The following is a 16,166-nucleotide window of genomic DNA, read 5'->3' on the forward strand; positions in this document are numbered from 1 at the left end:
TCTAGTTCCATCATAAATATCCTTTTAGCTTCCAGTCTCATATATAAATCATTGGGTAAATCATCAATTACTTCTATCAAAACTTTCTTGTAGATATCCAAATGTAGAATAATGCTTTATTCAATAGTTTGTTTGTCAGAATCCTTAAAAGAATCATACAATTTGTTTACATTTACCAGATTACCTTCTTGTGTAATCTCTTTCAGTAGATCATCCAGTGTAGGGGTAACTAGTGTTTGTTTCTTCTTTGGTGTAAGCTTCTTCTACGGTTCCCTAAATGCTTGTTGCTTCTTTCTCTGTGTTTTGGTTTTCTTAGGAGGAGGAGAAGGTACCGGTGAGGTTTTCCTTTTCCTTTCCACTCTCTTAAACTCAACAGCCTTGCCACTATCAGTATCAAAAGATGTCACAACCTGTGAAACATGTGCTTTCGATTGCAGTCCTTTAAGCTCTCTAGCTGATATACCACTGATATTCATGACATTTTTCCTTAATTTCACTGGCCTTCTTAGAGGCATCTCTAATAAACTTGTCTCTTTTCTTCCTTTCTTTCTGCATAGATACATTACTTACAATAGTTTCTACATTACCAAATATTCCTTTAGATGGCTCCCTAGGTGCATCAAGTAGGGCTTTAGCATATGTTTCTAGAATAGGTAGGTCTACCTCATAACCCATCTCAGTAACCCAAATAGATCTAGGGCTTACTACTTCCATCCAAGTCTCATCTCGCTTAATGACAAAACATATTTGCTTGTCATATTTATCAACTATGCTTTGTGGTAATCTCTCTCTTGCTCTCATCTTAGTTTGAAATGTTTTGAAGTAATCTGCAATGTTCTTATCACAGTCAATGCCCATACCAGTGAAAGCTTCCTGAATCTATTTTCCTACTGGGATGTCATAACCAAAATCCTTATGACCTATGCAGAAAAATTGAAGAATATCAAACTAGAAGATGATCTGAGAACTACTAAGAAATTTATTATAGGACTTAAGGAGAACCTGGTTATAGCACAAAATAAGAGAAAGGAACTTCATGAGAAAATGCAGAATGATGATGATGAAAAGGAAACCTTTAGAGACATTGCAAATAAGTTAAGGCAAGAGAACAATATTATGAAGAATGAAATGCAAGATATGACTATGAGGTTATGTAAGGATATTGAAGATAGAAAGAAGAATGAAGAAGACTTGACTAGGAGACTTAATGATGCAGGAAATGAAAATCTAAGACTTTGTCATGAGAATGATATGCTAAAGATAGATCTGATTCACATGCAACATGACAAGGAGGAGCTTACAAGACAAGTTGGAATTTTGGAAAATGAGTTGACTACTGCAAATGAACACAAAGACAAATTCAAGAAAAGTTTAGAAAGGCTTGATGACATGCTAAAAAGACAGAAACCTAATGGAGATGCAATTGGACTTGGATTTGAAATTGGAGAAAGTTATGGTACTGCAAATAATCAAGATCAGAACAAACCAGTAAGACAACCTAATGCTTATAAATTTAATGGGAAATGTTTCAATTGCAACAAATATACCCCCCCTCTCAATTTCTCTGGGATTGTCATTGAATTAGTGTCTAACTAGTTGAATGGATTTTTAAAGTTATTTATAACTTTGCAACCCAAAATAGTGTACCGGTAAATAAGAATTAATGCAGTAAACACGAATAATAGAGACAAAATAGAAACACACCACAACACAAGATATTTTAATGAGGAAACCCGGTGTGGGAAAAACCTCGGTGGGATTTGTGACCCACAATATTTACTCACTGGCCAATGAATAAATACTACTTACATTAGGGGCCAACACATGGAAGGAGGCCAATAGCCTAAAGCTCACTGCTCAATGAAGAGTCTCACTGACTACAAAATGGATAATTAAATCCAATACAATGTACTGCTCAAAATAGCATCTCTAATGCCAGATTTAGTACTGATTTAAGCTCAGATAGATACCTTAACCAAAAACCTTCACTGCCACTAAACAATTATCTTCTACCATACATATCATGTCAAAATGATCTATAAGATCTCATACATATACGAGTCTTTTACAATATACCAAGTTAGCTTAAAAAAAATAATTATATTACAATAAACAAAAGTTCATCCCATGTCGGCCTGAGTGTCGGTATGATTTGTTGCTGATAAAATCTAAATGCTGGTGTAAGCACCTACCAATGTCGGTGTCTATCGGTACATGTAGAAACCTATTTCCAATTGGTTGCCAGTTGGTTTCCATCAATGACAACATCAACTATTCTCATTAGAGTGTAGAATGCCAACATTGTAGATGCCTAGGAAGTAAGTCTTCTTTTGTCCTTTTTGCATCTTGTAATAAGTCACAAAGAAAATCACCAATCTTCACTAGGAACTTAAACCATAGCTTTCTATGTGTGGTCAAGTATTTTTCATGGAACTATCATTTGTCTCAAAAATTCTATTAGCCACACCTATATGGATGGATACCTAGGTAGCTTGAAAGATGTCACTATGAACTCATGTGCTCTGAGATAAGACCAAGTAGGAAATTGGATATACCACCCACCATATTAGTTGAGCATATTTTTCACCTCTTCCAGTACTCTTTCCCCTGGCCTCCCCTTCAATTCCTGAGTAATTTTCATGAGGAAGCTGTTGGCCATTTGGAGGAATTGATTATGTGTCGCATTGATGTTTTGTCATTGATATCAACACTAGTTGATTTGGATTCTCTATCGGCATCCTTCTGGTCTCAGTAGGATGAGTGGTTCCTGGTTGGTTTGGATCCAGCATGATCTGGTATGCTCCTGTATGGTTTGGTTATGGATTTGGCTTATTTATGATACTCATGTTCATATTCAGTAAATTGCTTTTGATTGGATGCTATCATGTTTGTTTGGAAGCTTGGCTTGTGGTACTGACGAGGGTTTCACCAATAGAGCTTTAATGAAGATCTTTGATGATATGCATAAATGTTGTTGGTGCAACTTCTGGTGGAGATTCAAGATGTTGATGGAGATCATTGCCTTAGTGTGTGGACCTAAATTGGGTCCCGGTTGATCTAGGTTATGGATTGGCTTAATGTAATGTGTGGATTGGACCTCTCGATATGTTTCTAGGATGTCTTATGTGTTGGATTATTTGTTTGGTCTAAGGCCGACATGTTTTGTAATTATGTAAGTGGTTTATTGTTTGGTGGCTGACCTGATTATTTATGGTCGAGGGTTTGTATATATATGATATAAAATCTCATTATAGATCATCATGGTGTGGGATATGGATATGTAGTATGCGAATAATGTAATTGTTGTCACTAAGGATTGTACCCATGATGCTAAGTTTGAAAACAAGCAATCCTATGAAACATGGAAATACCTTCGAGCCTATGGGTTGCTCAAAGTGAAGGTGAATCTTCGGAGATCAGGCCAGCTTCCTATTTTGATGGATCTCCTACACTAACTTCTTGTGGGAAAAGAGTAAAAAGTTTTGCATGTAATAAAAAACCTTTCCTAATGTAGGTGATACACCAAAATGATGCAGTTCTACTTGTTGTCCTAAAACTATAACCAGTTGCAACAAGACCCAAAAATTATCTCACGAATCAAATAAGATCATGAAATTCATAAACATTTCATGTGAAGGCTCGAAGTTATCTAACTTCTACATATAGGAAAAGTGATTTTCACAACATGCAAAGAACTAGAAACCAAATGAACACAACCCAAAACCTGAATTTAATATGAAACCTTCCTATCTCTGCAAAGCATAAATGAGACAAAGAAAAGGATTCAAGATTAAATCACAATAATTTTGTCAAATCATTCATCTGACAATGGAAAAAAATAAATAATTGACAAGGAAACTGAAACTCTCTATTGCAAACTGAAAATAATCTCTATTACAATGCTAAAAACTGAAAGAAGTGTTGAGATACAATGCTTTATTGCAAAAAAGAAAGAACCAGAGGAAAAAAAGAAGGAGAGAAGGAATATATATAAATCATGATGAATCCCCTTCAAAACCCTAAAAAAACTGCAAGAGAAAAGCCTTGGGTGAAATTGTCCCAAAAAATGGCATAAAAACTCATGCATAATCTATAAAATAATAATCTTTTTTGCTCAAAAGGATTGCCATTGATCCTCCTGTTTAAAAATCTGCATATCTAAATGCGAAAAATAGCTATCCCCATGTGAAAGTTGCATGATGAACTGAACTGTGACTATATTAAAAAGAAATCCCACTAAGAAAATCTTATGCATCGCTTGGTAACTGCTCTCTGTGTTGAAAACTTATGTTAAAAATGGTTGTGGAAATGATCTCCCTGTTTAGTGAGATTTCCAATGGTATGTAACACTTGCATATTCAGATAATCAATTGCATTTGCATTAATCTTTCATGTAGAAATCATCTATTTGCTTGGCGGGCTTTTCATCGTTTCAAATAACCAGTTCTGAGTCCATCGTGCAATTTAATATTATTGCCAGCCACTGGATTGCTTGCATTGACCATGGCCACTTGCATTTAACTTTTTTGTTTACTTCTTAGTAGACCCCACCATTTGTCACCAAGTCTCTATGATTCTCCATCGAGCATTTTTATCTTGCAGTATAGCGGCAACCGTTGATCTGTCAGGAACCTAGTTGCCCTTTAGTCTGCTTGTTTGCTTTTATCTTCATGGGCCCACAGGAACGAGTGATGATAATGAACTTTGAACTATTGAACCATTTAGAAATGGTGATCCACTTTTAATCGGTGAACCACTGAACTTTTAATCGTTGAACCATTTTGAACTAGTTCAAGTTCAAGTTTGACTTAGATATTTTCTCATCTGTAGACTTTTACCATGTGTCAGCCTCTGATTTTCTCATCAGTCAACTTTGTCTTCCATTTTGCCCTAGACTCACCTTGTCGCCAACTCGTGAGGATAACTTGTGCGAGCAACTTTTCCTTGCGGCTTAGCGACCACCGTCAGATCTATCCACCTGACCATTGGATGTGATCAATCACTCGATCTTTACTCTTGGTCTGCTCATGGTTCTTTGTCTTCTCTCTACCATGTGGCGCATCCTCATTTTCTCTGAGTCCACTTGGACGACCACTTGGACTACCACCTGTCATGAGGGTATTCATTCTGGGCACTTCACAACTACGGTACATTGACAGTCATGGATAGCCCTAGAACGTCACTCCACTATCTGATCTCTCTTGATCTGATGGTCAATCTTTACTCTGCTCAAGCTTTAACTTTCTCTTTTTGGCATGTGCTTTGTCACCAGGTTACGAGGAGTATTTGGCGATTATCTTCCCATCATGACGTAGCAACAACCGTCAGATCTTGCTTGATCAGCAATCTTTATTTCTTCCTCTAAATTGCTTCCTTAGCGGGCCCCACTACTTGGTCACCAAGTCGCATGAGATAGCTGGGAGAGAAACTTTTCCTTGCAGCTTAGCGACCACCATTAGATTTGTCCACCCGACCATTGGATGTGATCAAATCTGCTCGATCTTTACTCTGGCTTATCTTTGTTCTTGTTCACATCATCAACGTGTGTCACCCTCTGATTGGCTCATGAGATCCGTCGGGGAACCAGCTTGTCGCCACCTATTGCAGGGTATTCATTTCGGGCTCTTCATAACTATGGAACAGTGACAGTCATGGATGGCCCTAGAATGTCACTCCATCATTCGATCTCTCTTGATCTGATGGTGTGTTGTTACTCTTTGTTCTGCAACGTCATCAGTCACCAAGTCACAACAATAATCCGATGTGCATCTTTTCATTGCGACATAGCGATAGCCATTAGATCTCTACGATCACCGTTGATCCTTCTTCAACTTGCTTGTTATTTAGTCTCTTCTCACTAGCCAGTCACAAAATTAGGATGCCTTGAGGTGCGTGTGCATGGGGTCCACCAGGCCACGACCTGCCTCTTCTTGCCAAAAGCCCGTAAGCTTTGACACTATAGTTATATGTGGCTTTATATTTAAATGTGATAAACTCCCTCCGCACGGCCAATGTGGGATAGAAGGTCTTCCTACCTAGCGATGGAAACTACTTGGAAACTCTAAAGGCTTTTTAAAACCCTCTTTGGCACCCAAGTAAAAACTTTACACCAGCCACTTGCATTTTTCTCTGAGTTTGTTTTGTCCTTAAGGTTTTAATAGCCACGCCATTTCATCTGCAATGGAGGATAAATGTTTATGTGATCTACAACATGTTGCGCTCAACCCTTGTGGGAGCCACATTTTAACCCACATGCTGTCTTAGTTTCTTGTATCTACACAAGAAGCAAACAAGTTAGAAAAATAGTGCATTTCTTCCTAGTTCATGATTTGGAGCTTTTCAAAATGAATGCAAGGCTTCGTTAGGGCACCAAATTTTGCATTGTGCAAAATTTTGGTAATAGTAATATCATTTAGGTAGAGGATCTGGTTGATCATTAAAGATTGAGTTGGGTTTATGTAAGAGGATTTAGTCCTTTGATATTGAGTTTAACCAAAACTGTACTTAGGCATAGGAGATGCTATCTTTGCAATTCAATCTCTTCTCCAGATTGTAGTGTGGATTTCTATGTAGTTAGTGAGACTCCTTTTGTGATGAGAAGTGCAAGCCCCTCAATTGTAATTCACATACTTACTGTAGAAGTATTATCTAACTATGGGTAGGTTTCCTACCATGGTTTTTCACTTTACCGAGTTTTCCACGTATAAATCTTAGTGTCATGTGGATGGTATTTATTCTTTGATTATTGTTTATTCTTAATTAGTTTAAATGTTATTTTGGTATTTTTTTTTAAGCATTTTGGTATTAATGTTTTGGGTTTCAGTATTAAAGTTTTAATTTCTAAATGTTTTGGTAATCTGTGATAACTGATTCACCCCCCTTTTCATTTGTCTTCCAGTTATTTGAACAATTGGTATCAAAGATTTGGTCCTCTCTATAGAAATATTAACTACTTGAGGAAGATCCTATGGCAAGTAATAGTTCAAGTTCATCCAGTTCATTTGGAGCTATCTTTTGGAGAGATATTCCTAGGCTTGATGGAACAAATTACATAGTATAGAAGATTTAGATAGAGACTCATCTAAGATGTCTTGGCAAGGAGATTTGGGAGATCACACAAAATGGTGTTACATCTTATAATCCAGCATCTAGAAATCCTCCTCCGACAAACGTGGATAAGTAGCTTGAGAATCTATAGAGAAAGAGAATCCCTTTTGTGTGCACTTTTTGATCAGCAAATAATGAGATTAACTGATAAATCATCTGGAAAGGCTATATGAGATAAGTTGGAGAATCTTAATGAAGGTGAGCCTACAATGAAAATTTTTAAACTTGATGGTTACTGGGTGAGATATGAAAACCTAAAGATGGAAGAAGATGAAAGGATTATTGCATTCATGGAAAGGATAAATGAGACTGTTATGGGAATTCAATATTGTGGTGGAATTCTAAGTGAAGATGAAATTGTTTCTAAAGTCCTGAGAGCCCTACCACTGGCTAGCAAGATGAAGGCTACTGCTATTAATGAGTTGATAATAATGACTTATACATCTGTCAATAAAGATACTTTGGTTGGGAAATTATCTACCTTTGAGCTTGAAGAATTTGAACCTTCTGAAGCTGTGAAATCTGAACCTGCTTTTCATGCATCTGCATCAGCAACTGGTAAGCATGATTAGAAAGCTTTGTATGCAAAATAATTGGATGATATGAAGAGAGAGGATGAAGAATTTGAAGAACTTGAAGCCCTATTTGCTAGAAGAATACCTAAAGGACCAGTAGGAAGTAAGTATGAAGGAAAAACACCTTTTAAAGATTTGTCATTTTGCATCTAGATGTCCTGAAAGGAATTCAATATTTGAGGTAAGAGTTAGAAGATATTTTAAGCCTAACCTTGGATATCAAAACAAGTATAAGTATAAGAAAAATAGAGACAAATCATGCTACATAGAGGATGGGGAAGGCATTATTGATTTTGATGATGAACCGACAGAAGACTCTACTAGTGGTTCCAGCAATGGAAAGGAATGGGTGTTCCTGGCTATCAAGGAAGATGTTTCGACACTGAAAGATAATGAACCTAAAGAGAAGGACCTTGCTACTAAAACTGAAGACAAGGATGGATGGGTAATTGACAGTGGTTGTTCACATCATATGACTGGAGATAAAGGGAAGTTTCTATCTTTGCAAGAATATGATGGCGGTCTGGTTAGATTTGGAGATGACAAAGCATGTGTGATCAAAGGAAAAGGAACTATATCATTGGATGGTAAGAACAATACTAACAATGTTTATTTTATTGAAGGTTTGAGGCATAATCTTTTGAGTGTAGGACAATTGGTGGATAAGGGATTTCATTTACAATTCAAGGATGGAAAATGCAAGATTATCAACCGATCTGGATTGGACATTGCAACCGGTACACAGACAAAAGGTAATATATTTCATTTAATTCTGGTGAGAAGACATGTTTGATTGCATAAATTGATGAGATTTGGTTATGGCATAAGAGGCTATGTCATGTGAATTTTGATTGCATTGTAAAGATCAATTCAAATAAGGAAGTTATCAATATACCTAAGATTGTGAAGCCCTATAATCCGAAGAATGTCAAATGGGTAAATAGGTCAGAACCTCTTTTAGGAGTATACAAGATACATCTAATGATGTTTTTGATCTTATTCATACTTATTTGTGTGGCCCTACTAGAGTTAAAAAATTTCAAGGTGATATATATTTTATGCTAATCATTGATGATTATTCTAGAATGATGTGGGTTACGTTTCTAAGGGAGAAATTTGAAGCATTTGAAAAGTTTAAAATCTTTAAGGCTAAATTGGAAACTAAGACGGGATTAAATATTAAATAGTTGAGGTAAGATCATGGTGGATAATTCACATACAATGAGTTTACTAACTTTTGTGAGAAGCATGGTATAAGGAGACAATTTTCTGCTCCCTGGACACCTTAGCAAAATGGAGTTGTGGAAAGGAAGAACATAACTATCTTGGATTTTGTTGGCATATGGACACTCCAATGAGACATTGTGTGTGATTGATGGTTTTGTCATTGATGGCAACCTTGCAATCCTATGGCACTGGCAAGAATTTATACCGGCAAAGCATTACACAAGCAAGACAGTGCACCGACATCAACAAAATCACTCTACATTGGCACCGACACAAAAGAAAAGACATATACTGGCATAAAGGCCGACAGGATTTTTGATATGTAATATTTTGTTTATTATTGTAAGATGACTTGGAAAATTGTAAAATGACTCTTGTATATAAAGGAGATCATTGTAGACATTTAACAGAGGAAGGTAGCGAGCATAAAGAAAATTATTAGGCAGACCTAATGTGCGAATTATAGGTCAAGGGTATATGTAAAGAATAGAGTTAGAACTGGTACTGAATCTGGCATTAGAGATGCTATTGTAAAGCAGTACAGATCTTTGGATTAGTATAATCCTCATTGTAAGTTTGTGTGACTTCTCATTGAGCAATGAGCTCTAGGCAGTTGGCCTTCCTGCATGTGCAGGCCGCTATTGTAAGTAATATTCTCTTATTGGCCAGTGAGTGAATATTGTGCATCACAAATCCCACCAATTTTTTTCCCACACTGGGTTTCCTCGTTAAACATCTTGTGTTATGGTGTTCTTTTCATGTGGATGTTTCTGATTTTGTTTATTGCATTAATTCTTGCATACTGATATACTGCTATTTTATGTTCTGCATGTTTTAACTTAAGAAATCCTTATCACCGGTTAGATATTGATTCACCCCCCCCTCTCAGTATCTGTGGGAATCCTAACAATTGGTATCAGAGCTTGGTCCTCTATTTTCAGAAGCCTAATAGCTTGAGGAAGATCTTGACACCAGTAAAGATGGAAAATCTGATAAAGCAACTTGAAGGATCTCTTACTGACTATGATGCAGAGAAGTTGAAAAATATCAAATTAGAAGATGATTTAAGAGCAGCTCAAGATATCATTCAAGAACTTCAAGAAAATCTTACTTTTACAAGAAATAAGAGAAGAGAACTTTGTGAAAAATTGCAAAATGAGAATGATGAAAAGGAATCTCTTAATGATATGATAAGCAAGCTGAAACAAGAGATCATGACAACAAAAAATGAAATGCAGTTTATGACTATGAGATTTTGCAAAGAGATTGAGTATAGAAATAAGAATGAAGAAGAATTGACAAGAAGACTAAGTGATGCCGCAAATGAGAATACAAGACTTAGCTATGAAAATGACATGTTGAAGACAGATCTGATGCATACTCAGAATGACTCAAATCTCATGAGACAAAAAGAAATCTTGGAAAGGGAATTGGAAACTGCAAATCAACATAAAGAAAAATTCAAGAAAAGATCAGAAGAACTTGGTACCTTATTGAAGAATCAAAAACCTAAAGGTGACACCTCTGGAATTGGCTTTGAAGTTGGAGAAACCTCCGGTACTACAAATACTCAGAATCACAGCAAACCAGTAAGACCACCTAATGCTTATAAATTCAATGGAAAATGCTTTAACTATAATAAGTATGGTCACAGTGCAAATGAATGTAGATCTAGGAATTATCTGAATATCAATACACCCACCGGTCACTGTTCCAAATGCAACAAAGTTGGTCATAACTCTAAAAACTATAGAATGAATGTGAGATGTTATGTTTGTGGAAGATTTGGACATTTATCTAATCAATGCAAAACACAAACCGACATAGGTTATGGGAAAGCTATTCAAAAAAATAATGTAACTTGTTATGCATGTAAAAAAATTGGGCATATTGCTAAATTTTGTAGAAGTAAAAGTACATCGGTAGACAACAAAAGTGCTGGCTTGAAAGGAAAAGAAAAAGTTGAAGAGGTTAAGCAAGAATTCTCAAAGCAATGGATTAGAAAAACTGATCTAAACATTGGGAATACTCCTCCACTAGTAGAACCAACAAATGCTTCACCGACAGGACAGAGTGATGCTTCACCGATAGGACAGAGTGATGCTTCACTGGCAGGACAGAGCAATGCTCCACCAGTAGGAAGTTCATCATCAAATTGAAGAAAATTTCCTTGAGGGTTTGGCAATCTAATGAAATGTGGTATTATTCCCTCGGTTTACATAACCAGCAAATAATGTTAAGTGAATACTTAACCGGCATGCAATTAATGTGGTAGATAGTGAAAAAGACCTTATAAAATAAGGTTTTGGCTCCATTTCATTTCACCGTGATTTCAAACTTTAAGAGAGTGCGAAGATTCCGAGCTAAGGCATTTCGAGCAAGAAGCAAGAGCACTCCAAGCAATCATCTATCCAAGATAGAAAAAGGTATTTAATCATGGCATCCACCTCTGCAATTGAATACATAGGGAACCCTACTATTGTGGAAGTAATTAAAAGACCTAGGCCCGTATTTCAATTAGTCCCCAAAATAGCAAAGAAGGATGATACCTTAGGTGCATTTTCTCAAATTCCTAAAGGTGTTATATATGTTGAAGACCTTAGAATGTACATTCACTGCAATATTGAAGAGTTAGGAGATGAGGAAATCAAAACCATGTATAAAACCAAGATATGTGATGATACCAGCAATGTTAAAGCTGAACACAAGGTTATTGAAACCCTAGGATTCATAGAAATCCTTAGCATTCCTGAATTTCATAAGGATGTGATTAGGATAGTGTTAAGTAGAGTTCATGGAAAAATTTTCTGGTTAGATGCAACTCATAAGATCACTAAGGAAGCGGTAAAGGCTGTCATAGGGTTACCGGCCACTGGTAAAAGACCAGACAAAAACAAGAAGGTTTCAAATGATTTAGTCATAGACCTAACAGGTGCAACGTTTGATAAAAGATCTCTAAGGGTTAATGATGTAAAGGATACAAATGTGAGATTCTTAAGTATGATATTAGGTTACAAATCCACTCATGCTAATAGACTTAACTCGGTTTCAAGTTTATGCATTAAGAGTGCTTATGATATGATAACAGACAATGCAAAAATTGACATATGTGAATGGTTAAAGGATGAACTGATAGACAACCTTGGAAAGATAAAGAAGGATAAGAAAGGAACTTTCAGATTTGGAAATCTGTTAGTATGCCTAATGCTTCATATAACAAAACAGGTTCCTGGTATAGGATATAAAGAAATAGGATATGACATACTGATAGGAAAGCAATTGACAGAATTGTTTAATACCATGGGTGAGAACAAGGAAAACAACATTCATGACTTTTTCCCAGCATTAAAGACAAAAATGAAGAAAAGGATAAGGTTATCTCAGAAAATTGTAGATAAATACAAAGATGATATATGCTTTGTTATTAAAAAGGATGAAATATGGATGGAAGCAGTCATCCCAAGGACAATTTGGGTAACAGAAATGGGCTATGAGACAGATGACCACATAGTTGAAACTTATGCCAAAGCACTTCTGGAAGCCCCAAATGAACCTAAGGAAGAAGTATTTGGTAGTGCTGAAACCATAGAAAGCCAGATATAGTCCAAGAAAAGAGTGAAGAAGGTAGAGGCATTTGTGAGGAAAGGATCCGGACAAGCAAAGGCCATTAAGGAAGATGTATTAAAGAAAACTGACATAACTGAAGATGAGTTGGCTACCCCACAACCTGAAGCTCATCTATCATGGGTAGGTACTTCTTCAGAAGGTGACATGCCAACAACTTTTAAAAAAGTTCTTAGGAAAAGAGATCCCTCACCGGCAACCACTCCTTCACCTAGAAGGACAAGGCAGAAGCAACAAGTTGTGAGATCTCCGGTTAGAAAGGTCACACCTAAAAATAAGATAACTCCTAAGAAAAAGAAAAAGACAAAAACTAACTTGGCACCTCTAGACATTTTGCTAAATGAGATCACAGAGGAAGGAAAACTGAAAAACATAGGGAAAATTTATGACACCCTATCTACTGATGAGAAAGGGCAAGTTGAGGAGAGTGTAATACTGCATATGGACATGTTCAAAAAAAATTTGATGGAAGTTATCAATGAAATACCTAATGATTTATACAAAAGACTTGAGGCCAGAAGGCAAGGAGTGATTGAATTAGACAAGAAAATTAAAATAGAAAAACTACTTGCTGTATATCCGGTAAACTCCCCAAAGGAAATTGATGATCTAATTGCTCAGGCAAACCGGACTATTTTCTCCACTGCACACTGGCACATTTCACTGATGGTAGGAAGAGTTACAGAAGTTATAGAGGAAACAAAAGATGGTTGAGACATATTCTTGGTTGAAAAGGAAAAACAAGAAGAATATAGGAATCCCAAGCCTATTAAGGTATATCAGAAGGATAAGGACAAAGGGAAAGACAAAGTTGGTGGACCTCCAAGCATAAAGGTTAAAGACAACCTACCTCCACCTGTGAAAATCACAACTCCTGAAGACCAACTGGCAGCAGAAAGCATGGATGTAGAGGATAGTAATCCAAATCCTGAAGTCCTATACACTGTAAATGTTGATACCCAAAAGATCAACATAATAGTTGATAAAGATACAACTGAAAAATCAGATATGGCTAAAGAGCCTCTGGTAACAGGAGATACAAAGCAACCGATAGAGGATACAGGGAAAAAGATGGAATTTGAGGCACAAACAGAGAAACCAATAGAGCTAAAGGCTTCAGAATAGGCTCACAAGGAAACAATTCCACTGGTAAGCAATGAAGCAGGAAAACCAGTGCTAAAAGAAATACAAACACAAACTGACCTACCAAAGGTCAATACAAGCATGGTCACTTCCACCGGTACTTAGACTCTTGGATCATCATCAACATTCAAGTCAACTAATGTGACTGAGGTATTGCTTGAATCCATTAAGAAAATAACTGACTACAACTCACAGGCTTACAAAGCAATAGATGATTCAATACCAATTTTGAAGATAATTGCTCCTGATTGTAATATAGATAATAAAGATTCTTTAGGACAATTGGATACATTATGTAAATACATTTCTGGAAATATTGATAAAATAAAGGAAGAATCAGTAAAGGACATAGTAGAAAAGGAGAAACAAAAATTCTTTGAAGAAGAAATAAAGAAGTGTAACAGAGACTTTGACACACTTCTACTGGAATTGTGTAGTTTGTTGAAAGCATAGAAAAATCTCTATAAAGACACATGCAAAACAAGCTTCTTGACTGTAGATATTGACAAGAAAATAAGCAAGACATAGGATGAGATAAATAAGCTTGCAAACAATTTTGTCAACTCACCGGATTCACTATCTGTTTTTGAAGATAAGTTAGCAAATTTTGAAGAAGAATTGCTTAAATGGGAAAGAGAGAAAGAGAGAATAATAAACAAGGCAAAACACTTGAGATCCAAACTGAGTCAAAGATTGGACTATCTAGCATCTCTGCAGAAAGAAATCTCAGAGGCATTAGCACAGGGAAGTAAAACACCAACAAAGCAATTACAACATCGCACTAGTACTGTGAAGAGGACCGAAACAACAATAAAAGATAGCAAAAAGTTTATGGATAGTATAAACTTAATTTTGGGCGATCTTTTTCAAATAATAACTACCCAACTATAAGGTTGAGGATATGACTACAAACTCTACTAACATCTTGACAACCTTTGTCATTGATGCCAAAGGGGGAGTAGTAGGATGAGAAAGTTCAAAGACAGGAATCATATGCTCAGGGGGAGCCCTTCATATTTTTGGTAAACATTATTTTTGGTAAATTTTTTTTGGACTACACATTTTGGACACTTTTTGAAATTTCTCATGAGTGTTGCCATCAATGCCAAAGGGGGAGATTGTTGGCATATGGACACTCCAATGAGACATTTTTTGTGATTGAAGGTTTTGTCATTGATGGCAACCTTGCAATCCTATGGCACCAGCAAGACTTTATACCAACAAAGCATTACACAAGCAAGATAGTCCATCGACATCAACAAAATCACTCTACACCGGCACCGGCACAGAAGAAAAGATGTATACCGGCATAAAGGCTGATAGGATTTTTGATATGTAATATTTTGTTTATTATTGTAAGTCAACTTGGCAAATTGTAAAATGACTCTTGTATATAAAGGAGATCATTGTAGACATTTAAGAGAGGAAGGTAGCGAGCATAAATAAAATTATTAGGTAGACCTAATGTGCGAATTATAGGTCAAGGGTATATGTAAAGAACAAAGTTAGAATCGGTACTGAATCTGGCATTGGAGATGCTATTATAAAGCAATACAAATCTTTGGATTAGTATAATCCTCATTGTAAGTTAGTGTGACTTCTCATTGATTAGTGAGCTCTAGGCAGTTGGCCTTCTTGCATGTGCAGGCCCCTATTGTAAGTAATATTCTCTTATTGGTCAGTGAGTGAATATTGGGGGTCACAAATCCCACCGAGGTTTTTCCCACACTGGGTTTCCTCGTTAAACATCTTGTGTTATGGTGTTCTTTTCATTTGGATGTTTCTGATTTTGTTTATTGCATTAATTCTTGCATACTAGTATACTCCTATTTTATGTTCTGCATGTTTTAACTTAAGAAATTCTTATCACCGGTTAGATACCGATTCACCCCCCCTCTCAGTATGTGTGGGAATCCTAACAAATTTCACTAGAACAATAATGATGGAAGCTATTCTACCTCATATCTATACTAGAGAGAAGCAATGAGAACAATGGTTTATACATTCAACAGAGTACATATCAAAGGAGAAACTAGTAAGACACCTTATGAATTATGGTTTGGTAATACACCTACAGTTAAGTAATTCAGAATATTTGGTAGTAAATGTTATATCAGGAGAGATGATATTATTGGAAATTTTGATCCTAGATGTGATGAAGACATATTTATTGGTTATTCTAATGAAAGCAAAGCATATAGATGTTATAACAAGATATTGTAGAGAATTGTGGAGAGTGCTAATGTCAAGGTGGATGAACTGAATAGAGGTCAAATCAAAGCTTATGAGAAGGAACTGGCAGTGGAATGATTATATCTCTACTAGTAGAACCTTTACCAGAATAGAGTGTTGAACCAGTTGCTCCGACAGTATCAAAAAATTCAACACTAATTGAAGAACTAGGAAGAGGAACAAAGAGTCAGAAGACTTCTAGGTATGTAAGATTGAATCATTCAGAACATCAGATCATTGGGGATAAGAACAATGGAG

The sequence above is a fragment of the Cryptomeria japonica genome, chromosome 6 (genome assembly GCF_030272615.1).
Source record: "Cryptomeria japonica chromosome 6, Sugi_1.0, whole genome shotgun sequence".
Lineage (NCBI taxonomy): Eukaryota > Viridiplantae > Streptophyta > Pinopsida > Cupressales > Cupressaceae > Cryptomeria > Cryptomeria japonica.